Source organism: Pipra filicauda, unplaced genomic scaffold (assembly GCF_003945595.2).
Source record: "Pipra filicauda isolate LSUMZ 115617 unplaced genomic scaffold, ASM394559v2 scaffold117_size3949168_pilon, whole genome shotgun sequence".
Lineage (NCBI taxonomy): Eukaryota > Metazoa > Chordata > Aves > Passeriformes > Pipridae > Pipra > Pipra filicauda.
This window is the reverse complement of record NW_024103629.1, coordinates 2,967,666-2,986,222: the sequence shown is the minus strand read 5'-3', so window position 1 is coordinate 2,986,222 and position 18,557 is coordinate 2,967,666. Positions and strand designations below refer to the sequence as shown.

At 39.0% G+C, this 18,557-nt stretch overlaps 1 protein-coding gene across 4 annotated transcripts in view; it reads left to right on the top strand.

The window, feature by feature from the left end:
- The window catches only part of PDGFD (platelet derived growth factor D), a 147,045-nt gene that overhangs the window by 95,126 nt on the left and 33,362 nt on the right, over positions 1-18,557 (top strand). The window lies entirely within an intron of this gene.

The following is an 18,557-nucleotide window of genomic DNA, read 5'->3' as shown; positions in this document are numbered from 1 at the left end:
AGGCTCCCCGTATTTTTCTACTTTTGTTTGCACAAGTAGTGCAGCAGCAGGCTTCAGGGTTTTTGTAAATAAGTCAATAAATAAACACCCTTGTAAGAGTTCACATGATCACGAAGATTCAGCCACCATTGTGAGTACAGATTCATAAAGATCATAAGAAATGTTTAATTCTAAGCTGAATCCAGTCTGGAAGCTTCATGAGTCTTTGCTGCTGTGTTTCTGGTTTAGCTTGTCACCTCTTTCACAGAATAGATAGGTAATTCATTTCTATATCCAAGACAAAATATTCTGCCTGAAACCCTGTATAATATATCTCATGTGACAGGAGAAGTGATAATGGTGCATGAATACCTTCCCTGCTATTAGATAATCCACGGAAAGAATCTCCTTAAATTGCTGGGGGTACAAAAGGAAAGGAATGGGGTGGAGGGGAATGTCTTGGTTAATAAAGTGGTTGAATATGAAATAGATCTCAGAATGTAGAAGCAAGAATTTACACGTGGATGTTTTCTTAGTTCAGCTGCTACTTTCTCTGATTTCAGTTTTGACTGCCTGCCTATGCTAGACAGCAAAGATTTTTTATAAATACAACTAATGTGCAAAACTCGTGACAATCTATATGATGAAACTTCTTTTTCTTAAGTTTGGGTAGAAGACTATTTTCTGTGGTTTGCTCAAAACATACCATCCTCATAAAATTATCAACCAGAGGCTCATCTTTCAGGAAAGAAGTAATTAAGTCCTAGTTTTTAATTAGATAAAACTTGCTCAAAATCTTTAACATTCCTTCCCCAATTTTACATAGGCAGAGAATTTAGGAGATTATGTATGTACAATTTTATTCTATTTTTTTTTACTTTGAAAGGTGTTAAAATTTTTAAAAAGCAACATAAAATGACAGTGTGTTAAAAAGATAGATTATGTCTCAGTGCATCTTGAGTCATGGAGCATCTTCAGTAATTTATATGGGGAGGGGAAATGCTTTCCATTTAATGAGGATTCCTGAGAATCTAGCAATCCTCAATCTGCTGCTTAATTCATAGGCCCTAACCTGTCCTTCAGCAAGATTTGAGGAAGAAAAGAAGGTGGTGTGGTAGACAAATGAAGCAGTGTGGTAGGCAGGGACACTCTGGTTATCCCAGCACTCAGAGCAGAACAAAATATAGTGAAGGACAAAAAGAAAGCAAAAATGGGAGTCAGATAGCTTGGCAATAAGGAAAGGGTATTCCTGTGTTGAGAAGGCAGGCACATCTGGACAATCACTTTCTCAGGCAGCATTGGCTGTTCCAGGGACAGTCAAAGTTCCTAATTAAAAGATTCATTCCACCATTTGCATCTAACCAAGAGCTTTTTCTTCCTTCAGCATACTGTCACACCTTCCAAAACCCTAAACCTTTACTGCCTAACTCCTAAGTCTTGCCTGCCCCATCTCCTTTCCTCCAAGGTGGAAAACCTTGCGGGTTTTCAAGTCTGAGACCCACCAGCATATGTGTCGCAGGGAGCTTGGGGGCTGTGACCAGAGTAACCAAGCCTGACCTGACCCAGCACTTCACAGTCAGTTGTCCCAGTCTGCGTCTTCCCCCAGTGTTCCCTAGGCTGTGGTCTAATGTAGTCCTTCTCTTGGCGGGTCTCTTCTGAAGGTCTGATGCCCCTTCCATGTTTACTCTTCTCTCAGACACAGATTGATCCCAATCCTTCTGCTATGTGACTCTGAATTTTAAGCTTCATTAGGAGTCTCCATGTCTTGTGTCCTAATTTTTAAAGCCATTTGAAAGTCAGAGATGACTCCAATAAGAGAGTAGTGAACTGAATTAGGTTTCAGGGAGAATCAGCTGGAAGAATTCAGGGAGAATTCAGCTGGAATCACCTTCCAGCTTGGCATCAGAGAATACTACAAGTACTAGAGGGAAGGACTAATATAGGATCATCCAGAAATGGCAATGAAACCATGGCAGCAACAAAGGAGGAGAGTTAAGTATAGTCCAAGTTCATAAATGAAGGGTTTTGTGGATGAGGCAAACACACACAGTAGAAGAAGTAAGTCCACAGAGAGAGAGAAGGCAGCAGAAACACCAAAACACTATGGTCAGAGAGGAAGATGAAACCCCAAACAAGCAAATACTCTTGAAAGCTGAAAGGAAAATTACAGAACGAAAGGACAGAGAGGACGTGACTAACAATATCAAACTTGGCAAGCACATAATGAAAGAAGCCTTTCCTCTTTAGCAGTAAGATGTCCGTGTGTCACTTGTTCATTACAGTCACATGAAAGTAGTTTCAGTTGGACTCTAGAAGGGTTAATGGCAACTAAGGAAATATTTTTTAACAAGGGAATGAAGGAAAGAAAAGATTTGAGTAAAGCTTAAGAGTTGTGGTGGCATAGTTAAGAAGAAAAAGAGGCAAATGAATGTGAGATTTTGAACAGTCAGTGAACCTGAAATAAGAAAGACTGTGTCTAGGACGGGAGGGAGGGCAGGTATGGATCAAGTAGAAAGAAACACAAAAGTAAGGCCATTTCACTAGATCAGCCTCTTTTGGCAAAACCTCTGGCTGTGAACTTGAGAAGTAATAGGACTGGGTTTAAGTATGTTTCAAAAGTGAAAAAAGTCAGCTGGGAACATGGGTGAGAAATTGAGCTAGGAAGGAAGATACAGGAAGATAGCAGACCAGAAGCAGCAGGACCCAGTAAGCAGACAGAAGCTCCTGGAAGCTGTCAGGACTTCAACTGATAAAACAGTTGTTTTAATCAGAAAGGAAAATAGACCTTAATGCCTGTGTTTTCTCAGCTGCAAGCATGTGTGCCTGGCAGTTTTGTTGTTTGAACAGCATGAGGGAGAACTGGCCATTTGCTCTCCTCCAACCCTGATTTGTTGACAGCTCAGTTAAATGTGGTTCCTTTGCAGGATATTGTCATCAATCTGCCTTAGCATAGCAGCAGTTCTGTTAATGCCCAATTCCTGCTGAAAACACTATATCTTTTACCAAGTCTTGTGTTATACATTGTATGAGAATTCACCAAAATCGTGGTGATGGCCAAGGATGAGAAAATGTAGCACTTTGCATGTTCAAAGCATTGTACAAACACAAGTGTGCTATTTTCAAATCCAGTATCCTGTCCCAAATAAATGATTCTAACAAGACTTAGAGGCATTGCTCATTTAGGACAGCTTTAGATTTTGAAGAACTGTATTTCCTACAGACAGTACTTACCTGTTTAAAGAATTCCTGTGGAAATCAGTGATCCAGGGGAAATTTCTACTTTTCCAAGGTAAGTTAGAGGTACTAAAGACAACAACAGAAGAAGTTCATCATGTACAGTACAAGAGGGTTACCCATGTTAGACAAAAATAATCACAGGCTCAAAAGCCTCATTCAGTATCAACACGATTTCTTGCAAAATACAGGAGAAGCAAATTCCAAGAATCACACAATCATATTAGCAATGAGATCAAGCAACTACATAGCATGTAAGAATAGCAGATAAGAGCCACAGGAATGTTGCGTTTTTTGGGAAGTGTGTAAACCTGGCAAAATAGTGACTTCAATATTTTAATTAAATGCATGAAGGGAATCACAGTATCATAGCAACTGCCCATGCTGCTTCCTGGTTCATATTTAAGTTTTGGTCCTAATATATGTGGATACATAAAAAAATTCTATATGAGACCTAATCATTTCTCTGTTCTTCAAAGGTCAGTACAAGAAACAGAACTATCACAGCCTTTAGACAGCTCCTCTCAGAAGACATAAAAAGACCTCATAGCTAATTTGTCTACTTAGAGTTGCCCATTAGGAAGGCACCAGAAAGAGAGATGGGAAGTACAGTAGCAAACTGAAAATGCCATAAACACCCCATCAGTGCTGCTGGTAGATCTCTCTCGATCCTGTGATCCTTTCTTGCATTACACTAAAAAGGAGGGTTAAATCCAACCATTGTCACCTAAGTTAACCCTAAACAACACATCAGTGTGCATAAACATGAGGTGAGTTTACAATGTCAAACTTTTTTTAACAGCACTCTTTAACCTGTCCATCGCATTAGCTGACTATTTTAGATTTTTGACTTGGGGATGTAATGCTGTCTCTGTAAATCCATATCCTGCCCTTCAATTCCACTTCAACAGCAGTCGTAGAATGCTAACATGTGAAATGATCATAATATATGAAGAACATAACTTTTATTTTGGTTTTGTAACAGTGTGGGGTGTTTTCCAGAAATCTATTTAAAATGACAGATTTGTTGGGAGAAGAAAGATGCCATGTTTGATTCTGTAAAAAGGTTTATTAGACGCCAAGACTGTATTACAATGCTTTAAAGAGGTGTTAATTAACTCCTGATTCTTCAGTGTGACAAGGCTGGTCTGCCTTACCACCATGGCCACAAGGGAAGAGGAAATGACCTGTTCTTCCCAGGCCCTGTTCCTGTTGAGCAGTCTCTGCTCTAAGTTTTCCACAAAAGCCCAAGGTACAGCTTAACTGAAGTGTACCAGCCATGTTGGAGTAAGAAGTCAGTCTTCTTTTGGTATTTTCTTCTGACAGGCTTCCAGGGGAAGTGACTGGTGCCTTGAAACATGCTAGACCTCCAAGCTGCAGAGAGGAACTTGTGAAAACCCATCACAGCAGGTGTTGGTTGCAAGTTGTCTTTTAAATCAAAACAAGAATTGCATGTCTTCACAGTTTTGTGCGTAGAGGGGATCTCTGAGGCGTAACTTCATGTTCTATATTCCACCACTACTATTTATTTGACTGTGTGTCAGCACTATCTTACAAAGCCTGGCAGCACAATCCTGTTCTTGTACTTGTTCCAGCCAAGTTTGGGTTGCAGGGTCTGTTTCAACCTTAGCACTGTTCAATGTGTTTTTGTCATTCTTGGCAAGCCAGAGAACACAATGTATTGTGTATAATGGATGTTTAATTGCTTACATAATAAATCTTTGCCTTGTTTGTTGCAACAGCTGTAACTGCTGTAAACTACTTACAGCTCTGGATCAAATGATACTGATCGTTTTAAGATTTCTGAAGCTAAATTTAGGGTTGGTTTAGGCCCTTTTTTTTATTTTACTTAGTAATGCCTAATGCAGAAAAACATTTAAGATATGGGGTCATTGAGCCCATTTTTCCCCTCAGGACAAGAATTGTCTTAATTTTAAATTTGTTGCTTGATCATTTGGTATCATTTTTAAATTTAACAAGCATAGGAACATACCTTATGGGACATTTAACCCTGTTGCAAAGATATTTTTTCTTTGATAATCAGTTTTAATTTTCCTTTTTTTAATACCATACCATACCATTGCCTGCAATTATATTCCTTCCTAATTTATGATAAAGAAGTCTGTTCTCTTTGTTGTGGATGTATATCTCCTTCAGATATTTGCAGGGTGCTCTTACGCTTCTTTGCATTTCACTTAGTGTGTATCACCCAATGATGTCCGTATTTAGCTTTTAATCTTTCCAAAAAATCCAGGCTATCTAGTCCTCTCAGAGTTTTTGATGTTCTTTTCAAAATTCCCCCAGATTTTCCTAGCTTTCTACAATGTCTCTATGGTAATGAAGGGAACTGAGTCTGGTGGTTCAAGCATCACCAGAATTGTGCTATGGGTAGGGTGTTGCCTGCCAGGGTACCCAGCTTAGGCAGGTCTGTATGGCAGTGGCCAGCCTGGCTACCCTAACACTGGGAATGTGTCTTTTAATGCGTTTTCCTCTGTCAGCTCAGTCCCTCTTTGAGTTCCCATGTTTCCTATGTTCCTCCTTCCACTCCGCATGTCATTTAGAAACACGTTAGGTTGCCTCTTTCCAGAGTGAACTTTATCTTGCTGGGTTATGATAATATTTTCGATTTTTCCATGTTCCCACTGAAGATGTCTGTGCCTGCTGTTGCATTGTCCACAGGTTTGGATGCAGCATCATGACCTCAGGGAGGGTTCTGGCCTTACAGCCACAGCTCCAGGCTAGCCTCCACCACTGCTTGCTCTTACACCTTCTCACAGCCTGAGATCTTCCCACCTCAAAGACAGGCACAACAAGCCTTTGTAAAATGCCACAAGATTAACTTCTAAAAGATAGTACAGAAGCAGATGATGGTGTTCCAGCTTCCAGTGTGGGACACTGTGCCGATGGGGTGGGCTTCGTGGCCAAACTAAGAGCAATGAAAAAAGGGGTCTTCTGCTGTCCTCTTTTATTTGGATGCTCACTTTTCTTGTGCCTGTCAGACTTATTTGAGGTCCTGTCTAGTTTAAGAAATTTCATTACTACAAAATGGAGTACAGCAATCCCAGATTCCAAACCAGAAAGATGAAAGAACAAAAATCAGCTTCAGACCACACTGAGCCACTGGTCTGGTGGGTGGGAGAAAGCTGGTAGCTATTCTCATCCCTCCACTCCTCCTTGGGTGGTATTATAACTGGAACTCTTTGAACCTCTACACTTCCTATTAACAATTCTTAGTTTTATTCTGATTCTGCAGTTCCAGGCACAGATCATCAGAGAAGGTCCTTCCTTCCCTGCTGGGGAAGCTGGTAAACTTGCAGGCTGCTGCTGTTGTTTGCTCAGCACATTGGTTCTGGCTCCAGTAACCTTCACACTATATACCACATTTCCAAAGACAGTCACGGCACTGTATAAATCTGATTTGCGTTTTTTATGCACACATCTTTATTAAATTTACAACCTTCTCTTTTGCTCTGAACAGTCGATAAAGTCCATGCATGTCCTCAAAATAACACAGATGACAGACATGCCAGAGTGTTTCTGGTTTTTCCTTACATGTGCATATTCACACACACATCTTTTATTAGTTGCAGGGTTCCTGACATTTTAGACTTGATAGGATAAATCTTACTAGAAAATTTTTGTCTGAATGACCAGGTTACATAAAATAACCCCCTACCTGGTGCTGAGCTTTGTGCTACTGAGCTGAACACCTCTTCCTGTCCAGAGCCTGTGTTGTTACCATGATTCTTTGCCTATAAACCCCTCTCTATTTCTCAACCCACAGGTTAGTCTCCATGTTGAACTGATTTTGAGCATACATTCCATGCCAAAAAAAAAAAAAAAAAGGATCTATAACACTTCCTCTTTTTTAATACCAAGAAAAATGCAGTTCTGTTTTCATCAATTGTCAGTTTGATGACTAGTCAGAGCTTAATTAGAGAAGGTCTGAGCCTGTAGCCATAGGGTCAGATTTTGCAACTCATCTGTAGCACTGGAAGCTAAAAATAATTTTTAGGTCTGTGGAATTTATGTATCTTCTTGTTAAACCATTTTCAGCAGAATCAAATAAGATCCAATTTTTCTGTGGCCCTTGACAACAGGTTTTTTTCACTTTAATAGTTTTTTCTTTGGGGATATATTTTAATTGTACAAAATTATGTTTTATGGCAGATAAAACTTATTTTCCAGGTCCCTTTCTTAACCTGCAGAAGCCTTTTCTTTTAATAATACTTCTGATCTGGGCAGCTATAAAAGTGCTTCCTTTTAATCAATATTTTTGTCCTGATGTATTTTTTAGGTCATATGTGGTAAGAAACACTGTAATGAAAGTTTCCCTCGGACTGTAGGAATCAGGCACCACGGTGTCTCATTGTATGTTCCTGAGTCTAAACACCACTGTTGTCCAACCATCAGTCATATAATGAAGCCTAAATACAAGCTCTTGCAGGATCAGACCCTCTAATAAAGAAGGCTGTGTATCCACAATTGCCAGTAGAGGCTATTAAACAAGATGGATGTGAGCCAAGGCATAGGCACAAGGTTGTTTGCCCTCTCACATTTTTAGCATGGCTAGTTTGGAGCCATCAAAGGCCTTGGGCTGTTTCCAATGTGCAGTTTATTGTGGCCACTCTGTTTTGCAGGGTAATAGTTACATCTGAGGACATGAGTCATACCGTATCTGATCAATCTATACCTCATTTTATTACTAATAAAGATGTAGCCCAAAAGTTCTTGCACGGAGGTGATCTTTTCTTTCATTTTCTTATCACTCCTGACAGCACCATAAATGACAGAGTTAATGGCATTTGTGAGCCCTGGGGTTCAATGGTTGCAGACTTACAGGTCATTTTGAAAGAGAATATTAAGTTTGAGGAAAAAAAATGAAAATAACAAACAAACCCTTAAACTTGGGAAAACAGCCTGGAAGGTATGAGGCTAATCTTTCCACTGCTGTAAGGCAGGATAAAAAAAGACCTCAAGACCACAAAAACTTATCTCACACCAAGATCTGGCCAATAAACTTGAAACAAAAAAAAAATTCTTGAAAGAACCTGGGCACTATGAGGACAGGTAGCCTGACTACTCTGTATGGTTTGTGTTGCATGCTGAAGAGGCCACTAGTGATGGAAATAGGCTTGCTTTCTCCAGAAGTGAACAGAAATTGTGAATGCTGTGTAGCTATGGAAATCTAAACCAAACACGAAACAATTGCTGTTTTTTACAGATGAGGTGAAACTTTTGCCCCTGACTGGAAATGAGATCCTGTTTCAAAATGTTCATTGTACTACATGTGCATATTAGCTCTGAGATGCTTCTCCTCTAGGCAGGCATGGTGAACACAAGGTCTTGTGTGCTTATCTTATGCTGATGATTAGCAAAGAACCTGAATATATCAGTCGTGTTCTTATTCAGGCCTTCCACCTCTTTTTGCATATGCATGGGTTTATACAGAAAAATTAGTATCATTAAGCTATGAAACGACAAAAAAAAAATCAGGTCAAATAATGTAAGGCAGCAGAAAATAGGACACTCTGCTCTCTATATATGTAGTTTATCTCCATCAGAAATGTGTGAAAGTAAACACTCTCCCACCTTAGCAGCAACTTTGTGTGCTGACAGTCCTGGTTCAGTGCTGGTTCAGGTGCATTTTCCAGGTGTGTTAAGAAATAGATTAAAAGCAGAGACAACACTTGTACTGCCAGCAGCTGAAATCTGCATGGGTGCTGGTATTCTGCTGGTGCAGCGGCCATCCTGGAGGTTTAGTCAAAGGTGGACAGGGTAGCCAGGAGGGCTGTGCTAAAACCAGAGTAGAAATTCAACAGTCTGTAGGTTTGGTGCATTAAAAATGCTTTCTGGTGTTCAGGAAAGCCTTAGACCTTTTTGAACCACAAAATAGTCTTTCTGATGGAATGTGCAAGAGCACTCTCCCTCTGTTTTCTCCTCATAAGCCTGCATTGCTGATGGAGGTGGATGGCCAAAAAACCTGACTGTTGCAGACCAGCACTGCAAGGCCAGGATGGCACAGGTTTGGTGTAAACTTGGCATTTCCATGATGGGGTATGAAGCTACCTCCTGCAATTTTATTGATACTGATATCACACCCACGTAAGTTAAACTAACTGACTGTGCCTGTTGTCTGGAGAATACCCAGCTTTGGTTTCCAGAGGAGCTGCTTTTACCCACAAACCTTGCTTTTTTCTGAGTATCCCCTTGGTGATTTGTGGTGGTGGGTATCCCCTTGCTATGAGGAGAGCATATCTTTATGCCCTTAGGAAGATCTCTGTGTGTCACCCTGCATGTTATGCCACTGTGTCACATTTCAGATTAATTTCATGGGTTTTTTTCCTTTGTTCCATCCAGGCTCTTGGTATGAGTTCCTTTCTGAGTCCATATGTGCCATTAAATAGAGTTTATGGCTTGTACCTTTTTCTCCATTTACATTCTTTTAAATGAAAACTTATTTTTCTTTCCTGCCACTGCTTCTGACCTCTGGTAGTCCTAGCATATTCCTTTATATTAAATGGTGTTTACAACTTCTTTTGATTTTTTTCCAATTTTATTTTTTTTTCCAGCTTCAATTTCTGTCACATTTTCCAGATCATTAGTATAAAAGTGAAGTAAACTATTCTTCTTTTTATTGCTTGAAAATATTTAGCCTGTTACAATTCTACAGACATCCTTAGTCTATTTGGTTATGGTTGTATTCAGTCAGAATTTAAATAAAATGTAACACTCTAATTGTGACCCAGAACACACCTTCCTGGTCCTGAGATTGTGGTCTCACCTCAGTGTTTAGAAGGATTTTCAGTGCTGTTTTTTGGTAAGCTGATCCCAAAACTGATTAGCATGATTTAGTTAGATTGTTTACAAGAAGGTAGCAAATGTAAGGTGTTTTTACCTGGTCTTCATTCATAGTGTCACTTAAAATTGTTATTTGTAAGAATTATGCATAAGAGAAATGAGAAGCATAACAGTTCCTAAGGTACTTGTATTTAGCTTAAACAGCAATGGTGTTTTTTAAGAATAGATCTGGGTCTGGAAGTTCAGTTGGAATAGTTTTGTTTTTTCCTTAATTAGCTGTTTGATCAAGCTCAAGTTAAATGAAATCCCCAATAAGCAGTATCCTGTGCTGTTTGCAGTAAATCAACTGCTTTTGATCCCATCAAAAACCAGGAAAAGCTAAGAGAAAATGGTTCTTGTATTCTTAAAAGATCATGTATTCTTGTTATTTTTATAATTACTGATCATCTTAGAAAGTTTGTATAGCAGTCCTTTTTTGTTGTCCAGGAAAACGCAATGCCTTCCAGTCAAAAAAGGAGGGTGAACAAATTGCTTTGTTTTGCATTATTTGTGAAACGTAACACGTGCTCCTGCTGCATGCTTACTGCAGAATTAAACAGCATCCTCTTAGAGAGAGCTCAAAAACAAATGGATCCTTCACAAAAAATCGATAGGCTGGGATTGCTGCTAGGATAGCTAATGTCCCTTGCTGGTACCTTTTTACACTGTGTCCTCAGCTTTGGAATTAAATTTGCTTAGCTCCATTAGAGTTTTTCATTATTATTATTAGTGCTTTCACATTTCTCCCAAATCATGTCTGCAAATGTAAGCATGCATGTCTGCACTTAGCAGATCCTCCTAGTAGAACAATGGAAAACTTGGAATATTAAATGAAATTAGGCTGTATTTGTTAATGATTATTTTTCACTGATTATAGATCATGCTTAAATCTGTAAAAACTGTGTAGAAACTCAAGTGGAAAGAAATCAGAAAATTAATAGCTTGCTCCTAGGAGATTTTCTGTCATTAATATTTTTTCTTTCTATCCCTAATACTGGGGCCTTTCAGTACGTTCCCATTTGGTATGAGTCATACCAAGAAGGAGGACCTGAAATAACCAGCTGTCTCTGCCTTCTGTTAACTCTGAAAGTGTTTTGTCCAACCTGGACACTATCGGAAAAGTGAAGTATCAGCTTTTTCGGTTTTGCTCAGGGTGGACTCACCTGTTACCAGAGAGGCTGCTTCCAAAACCCTGCCAGTCAGCATGGACCAACGTCCTCACAAGGGTGCTGGACTTTGACCTGGCAGCAAAGTTTTGGCTCCTGAGATCACTGCTCCCAAGCTCTTATCTACCTGACAGCTCTCTGACACCAGCACTGCACTGAACAGGACCCCTCTGGATGTCTGCTCCCCACTGACCTGGCAGAGCTGGCGTGGGGCATCACATAGGGACCAGCAAGCCCTGCAAAATAGGGCAGCACCATGGCCCAGGTGTACTTAGACACTGAACCAGGGTGAGCAAGGAGCCCAGTTGCCTTTGGAACTCTCCATTGTCGCTGCCAAAAGATGGGCACTGCAGACCATAGGGCACAAAGGGTCACTGCTGAAAGCAAGTCTCCTTTCTATAGAATAGTAATTTAAAGGGAGTAGGGAGCAGATGTAGTATAAGATTAAAGCACCTGGATTTCATCTCTGGATAACGATAAGGTGAGCCAGGGCTCACGTGGAAATGGTGAATGCAGTGGCAGTCTATAGCATCAATGACAGGAGAGTGACCCAGGCACCTGCAGGCTGATTAGTCTGACCTAGAAAGCTTACAGGGCACTTGTCAGCAGAAAAGGTGGTTAAAGATGCAGGAAACTAGAGAAAAAGAACCCATCTCTTTATAAAAGAAACTCATTCCAGACTGGAAGATAGCCTGAAAAGGAAGGAAAAGCTGTCTAGCAAATATAATTGGACTTGAGAGGAGCATCTCACCCAGTGTAACACAGGAAATGCTTATGCTGCAGAAGCTGGACACATAGCAGTCAAAGGGGAAGCAGTGCGCTGTAATGCAGAAGGGAGTATCCATCCTGAGAGAGCTCACTAATGGGAATTTCTAAAGGGTTGGTCTTATGATCGTTTTTATTTTTGGGATGTTTTAGCAACCAGAGTACAACCTGCAGAGTAGTATTTTAATGGGTTTTGCAGCATCCACAGAACTGAAGTGCATTGCTCATGAATGGGAAAATCAGAGTATTGAAGAGGAAAACTGGTTGACCTTGAGCAGCAAAAAAATGATTTGCAGTAAAATACAACAGCTCAAAAATGAGTAAAGAGGTCATTCGTGTAGAGATTAATAGCAAAAGTATTTGCTGTTAGATGGCATCTCACTGGTTAGTGAAGAGGGGTGAAGAAAATTTCTCAGTGTACTAGGCACAGGACCAATTAGACTATAGCTGTATCGTTTCTGGAATACTTTGTATGGTTTTGGTCTCCATAGTATGGAGCAATCCCATTTCTCTTGGACTGAGTTCAGGGACAATTGGGGGAGAAGAGGACATTTCTTACTAAGGGCCAAGACAACTTGGCTTGTTTAGCATAATAAAATGTATGCTGAGAGGAGATATAACATCTCTTCAGAATTACTGCAGGAAGCAAACTTGGGAGAGGAAGAAAAGGATAAAGTTGGTACTTACATAAGTGCAATAAAGATAAATTTAGCTTGGAAACAGCCAACAAATCTGAGGGTTTTGGAAGTGACAGCCCGGAAAGGCCTTTCAAGTTTTGTGTCCCAGCGTTTAATTGCAGAAGTAAAATTTTCCATTCAGATAAAAATGGCAAAGGAGGAATTGCAGAATATTTACAGTGAATGTTACTTGATTCGTATTTTGTTTATAATTGTTTAACTGCAGTATACACCAGATTAGCTATTAGCAAATTCCTTGTACATGGAGATATGAGGACAGGCCTCTGTGATGGAGAAAATAAAGGCAATGCACAATTTGCGCAGTATGGCAGTAAAGTCTTGCACACTTTCTTTTGGGTTTGTGTAGCAAACAGGATGCTTATAGACATAGTAGTGTTAGATGACATCTGATTTTTCAAAGGCATAACCATCGTCTCATTTGAGCAAGTGTTATCTGACCTTTTAGACAGATCATTTAAATGTCAATGTCTTGGACATTCTTACAATATGCATCCAGCAATGCCTATTTCCAGAGCTAGGTGAAGGATGAAGAGAAGTGTTTACCAAATATAACTGTTATTAAATATACTCCTATTCTTATGGTTTACCTCAACTTTTCATAAATAAATGTATCAAACTGCAGTTAACCAAAAACACTATTACAGCCTTAAACTTTTGAAATTTTAAGCATCTTATGCTTCCCACTCAGTTATAGCTAGTAAATGTGTCAGAACAAATCAAGAGTGATTTTATATGTTGTCTTACACAAGTATTAACTTAGTCATAACTTATAAGGTTGTAACTACTGATATGTCGTGGCAACTGGGCTTCAAAAACTCAATTTATGTCTTTTTTTAAAGGGCAAGAATCATGCTATCACATTTAGGATCAGACACTTTGGTGGCTGTCTGACCTTTTGTTACTGACTTTAAAATGCTGTTGTCATTGATGGCCTGCTTTTATGGGACTACATCAAAAAATAGAAAAGAAAATTCAATATGATTAAAGTTATTTGTTAATTTCTTATCTGTTTCAGTTACAGTTGCCATCAGTGGTAAAATTTGCTCATACTTCCACTTTGGATATTGCTGCCTTCAGATTACAGCTGCCTGAATTTGTTAATGCTTACACTGCCAAATGATAGAGCTTAGTGACATTGGTTGACATTGCCTCTTGCAGCTGACTGTACATTATTGTCTGGAGAGACAAGGTCAAGTTACATCAGACTTTCTTGAAAGACACTGGCCTCCACTTAATGTTTCATTGCAAGGCATGATTCCCAGATTATAAACCATCATTTTTGCATGCTTTCCGAATTCAGTACCTTTCATTTTGATGTCTTGTCACCAGAGCTGAACAGAGCAGTGGTTTGACCATTACTGTAAGAAAAATGCAACATCTGGCATCCTATTGAGTAGCCTGCTGTAGGTATCTTACCGCATCCTTAGGAGAAGTGCTAATAAATGCCATTCTAATATTAAACTGAGGCCTAGCAATGTGATGAAATGAAAGTATGGTAAAAGAAAAAGATACTTCAAAGTGTACATCTATATGATTTTTATTTATATTTAAGAATAGAAATTGGAGTGTACTAAAATGCTACATGAGGAATTATAATTAATACGTTAAAGTGTACAAAATGGAGTATGTGTCACAGCACTTTTTTGAATGGAACTATGACTTTTATTTTGCTTCTAACTTACCTAACACCATTTCTGTTACAAACTAGGTTCTGAGTTTGGGGTTTATTTGCTTGAAATACCTGTCGCTTTTTAAATAAAATGTAATTTCTATAAATTCAATTCTTGGAGAAAATATTGGTACTATTGCCTGTTGCAGGAAAGAGAAAAGAAATATTTCCAGATTATTATAATTTGTTATTACTATCGACAAATACAAGTTTATCAGCTACTTGTTTGCAAGTAGCTCTGAATGTTGACCATTATTCAAAAATAGGTATGATTGAGTTTCCTTTTATTAATCTAAACAGTAGGATAATTTTGCCTTTTTTTTATTCAAGTTGTAATTTATTCTAGTTTTTCTTTACAGACCTTCCGTTCTCCTTAGTCTCTAATTCTTACACTCCATGGAGAGTTCACAACTTTTTGTTTCTGTACTGGACCTTTTTGAATGTGCCCCATTTCACCCCGATTTGGTTTTTCAGGATCTGCTGTGTACCTCAGTTCATCCCTTAGCTCTGTTCTTCTGCAAATTTCTAGAAACTGCTTCTCTTTGCTTTATAGTTTATGATGTCTAAATACCACAAATGGGGTGACCACAGACAGAGCCCAACTCTTCAGCTTCTCTGTCTTAATTTTTCCATAGTTTGCTTCATTCTTCCTCTTTCTCATGTTTACTTGCCCCAAGAACATGCCTTCATTTTTACCCTTCACCCCTTACTTGTCATCTGAGTAGAAGGTCACAGTAGAGAAGGTTGCTCCTTCAGGAGAGGACCCTCTTGAACCAGTAGAGCCTAAGCATCAGTTAAGGATGCTGTCTTAGGATCAGGGATGCTTAATCACAACTCTTTTGAGAACCTTTCCCACTCCTTGAAGCGGAGAGTATCACCTCAGCTTTCCTTAGCTGTAGTTTATAGTTGTTTTGTCAGATAAACAATCTCTTACCAAACCTAGTCCACTCACCCCACAAACCTGCAGATTAAGAGAAGGAGTTTAGAAAGAAGTTCATAGAGATATGGGGCTACTTCTTTCCCCCGGAGAGAGCTGCCAGTGTGCTGTGCCTGTCCTGTGGCAGCTGTAGCCTATCCCAGGCATCCTGCCTCATAGATGTCACGTACCAAGATGCCAAAAGACTGGTCTATAGAGATAAACTATGTAAAAAATGAAGAATCACAGAAATATGAGAAAGTGCTTCTTGCTTTTAATTTGAGGACCAGGCAGTAATCCAGCATGACTGGAAGGACTCACGTTTTGTCACATGGGTGGTACAGCAAGGTGAGTTGTGGACAACATGCTTCTCAAACTGGCAAGCTTCTCATCCTCATCCCTGATGTTTTCCTGATACCTGTCTGTTCCTACAGCCCCCACCAATTCCAATGGCTTCAACCCAGCAGAGCTTGTGCTGCTGCAGGTCATGGACCCCCAGGCTGCAAATCATCTTCCTCAACAACCAGTGCTATCTGGCTCTGCAGTCTCATATATCAGTAGCTGTGATTTTGCCTCATGATTTCCACTTGGGAAAGCTCTAGGTGAAACACAGAGTATTCCCTGTGACTCCTTGTCACTTATTGGTGATCAATGGTGGGAGACAGGCTATAGACAAAGTCAGTCTGTGAAGGAGAGAGTAGCTTTTCTTTGTCTGAAACAGAGCCAAGAACAATATATCAATGTCCATACATATTTAACTCTAAGGACTGATTCAGTATTTGTCTTGCTGAAGTGTAATTTTGGAAGCTGAGGTTTAGAAGTCGTTTTTCTTCAGTGGAAGTAGCTACCATCAGAAGGTGATTGGTAGTCCTGTTGTTTTGTTTGTAATTTTGCTGCTTGTAGAATAGTTAATGCAATGCTTTGTTGAAGTCTCATGCAGTACTGTTATGTTACCTTGACACATACAAGAATAGAAGCACTGTTTTCAGGGTGACATAGCCAAATTATTACTACCCTGTTTTTCCAGTATTAGGTTAGAAAAGATGTGGAGATTATGGTTTTGAGGTTTGGGGGTTTTTGTTTCTGTTTTTTTAATTTTTTAACTAAAAAGTTTAGTGTTAAGTAATGAAGAAAACAACAGCCAAAGTGATCATAGGCAAATTTTCATAAACAAGATAGTATAAATTGAATAGATAGCACTGAACATAGATTTGTCCTTCAGGTTGTACTATGGACAATGGTGAGAAAAGAGGGGAGACTTTTGTAATGATGAGAACTACTTTAATATCATTACTTGAAATAGCTGCAAGTAGAAGCCATAGATAATAAAATCTTCAAACTGTAGAGGTTGAAAGCTCCAAGAAGTCAAGAATGACTGCAGCTGCCTTGATTGATGGTGGAAAAAAAGCCTAGGGTTGAGAATAGTTTATGCAGATCGAATATAATCACAGAGTCAAAATGTGCAGTCATAAGGTTTGAGATCCAAGAAGCAGGTGGTACACGTGTCTATCTCAGGATTTTGGAGGGGTTTCCTGGCATCAACCAACTCAAAGAATCAGACTAAAGAAACATTTTTGATATCTACAGTTAGATAACACAATGGGACTATCACTTTGAACACAAAATTACTTGTTGTCTACAGTCTTCTCCAAACATTCAATGAGACAAATTGTTCCTGTTTTAAAATAATGCCTCAGAACTCAATGCCACTTTAGTTCTTTTTCTGGAAGTGCTAAATGGAAGCTAATGACAGAGAGGAAATGATTTCCAAATTTTGCAACTAGCAGCCATTACCAGAGGATTCATGAGCTTTTCAAATCCATTTTTATTTAATTTAAGTCGTGGCTTGTCAAGAACTGGGCAACTAAATTTGTGGCCAAGCTAGCCACATTCAGAATTATTTATGATCTGATCATAGCTTTTGCAGATCTTTTTATTGTTTTCAAGAAAAAAAAATCTGCTTTGAAATAGTGTACCTAAAATATTTTGCTTCTGTATTCTTAGAAAAAAATGACCACTTAATTACTAGCCTTTTAATAGCCCTGCAGTTTCAAAGGTCACTTAGTGACGGGGTTTATTAATGTCTACTAATCTTAAGTACTGAAGAAATCACTACAGTTTTGATGTTTCAGATTTGACAGAAAGGAACATTTTAAAAAGAAACACTAGCAATATTGAATACACAGTCTTGTGACTTTTGAGATATTTGAATATTTTTCTATAGCAAATGAAAAACATTAAAAAGCCATGTGTATTGATTCTGGATCTGACAGCAGTTCCTTCTTGAGTAAAGGAAAATTTTATTGATGAATCAGCAGATTATGAGATCAATTTTCTGTTTTTCATTCCTAAGAAATAATATATGCGTATATGTATGGTCCAATGCAGGATCAAGTCTAGTGAGCATCAGTTGAGCAGCTACCTTCCATTTTCCCCTTCAGTTTCTAGCTTAGCAGATACTGTGTTGGGACAAAATTGTGAGCCCAGGCATTGATCCATCTTCTTTAAATCTTTTCATTATAAATTTGATTATTAGAAATTAAAATCTCTGTATGCTGTCACTTCAGTCCACTTTCCTTACCTGCATAATCATGTTGATCATTAGCTATTTATTGCATGTGTGTGTTTAATGACCATTCTGTAATGCTGCCTTTTTTTCCATTTTTCATGGTTTAGTTATTCCAGTTGGAAATGTGTAAAACCACCAAAATATTAAAGAAATGGCGTCTTCATTATTTAAATAGTGATTTCTCAGACAAGCAGATTGGGATTTAGTTGCCTACATGTCAATATCTACAGTTTTGACATCGATACCTAAGCTCATCCTCCCATGTCCCTTTTATAGAGACAATGGAGACAAAAATGCTTTTTTAGGATGTGATGTCATTCCAAATTAAGTTTCTAAAACAGTTTATCAGATGATTTTCACCCTGAAAATGCCAGGTTTTGTTGACTGTAAATGGAAACAAGAACAACTCACTTAGATGTTGGCTTTATAGATGTCCTAAGGTGGAGGAGATGAAACCCATCCCTGTGCTCAAATTAATCATAAATGCCCAGAGGTTTGGTGCAGTGACACTTCTACTGTGAATGTACTGCGACTGTGTTTTTTGGTGTAAAGAACATAGTGCCATTCCTGTACAGATGAGCAACTCCTGTTCAGCTCAAGCACCAAAAGCAATACAGTCATGTTAGGACTGCTTTTCAAATGGATTAGATTACTCTGCTTTTCACCTTGACTAAGTAATTCCAGGGTATTGGCATGTCCACATTCTTTCCAGAACAGATCA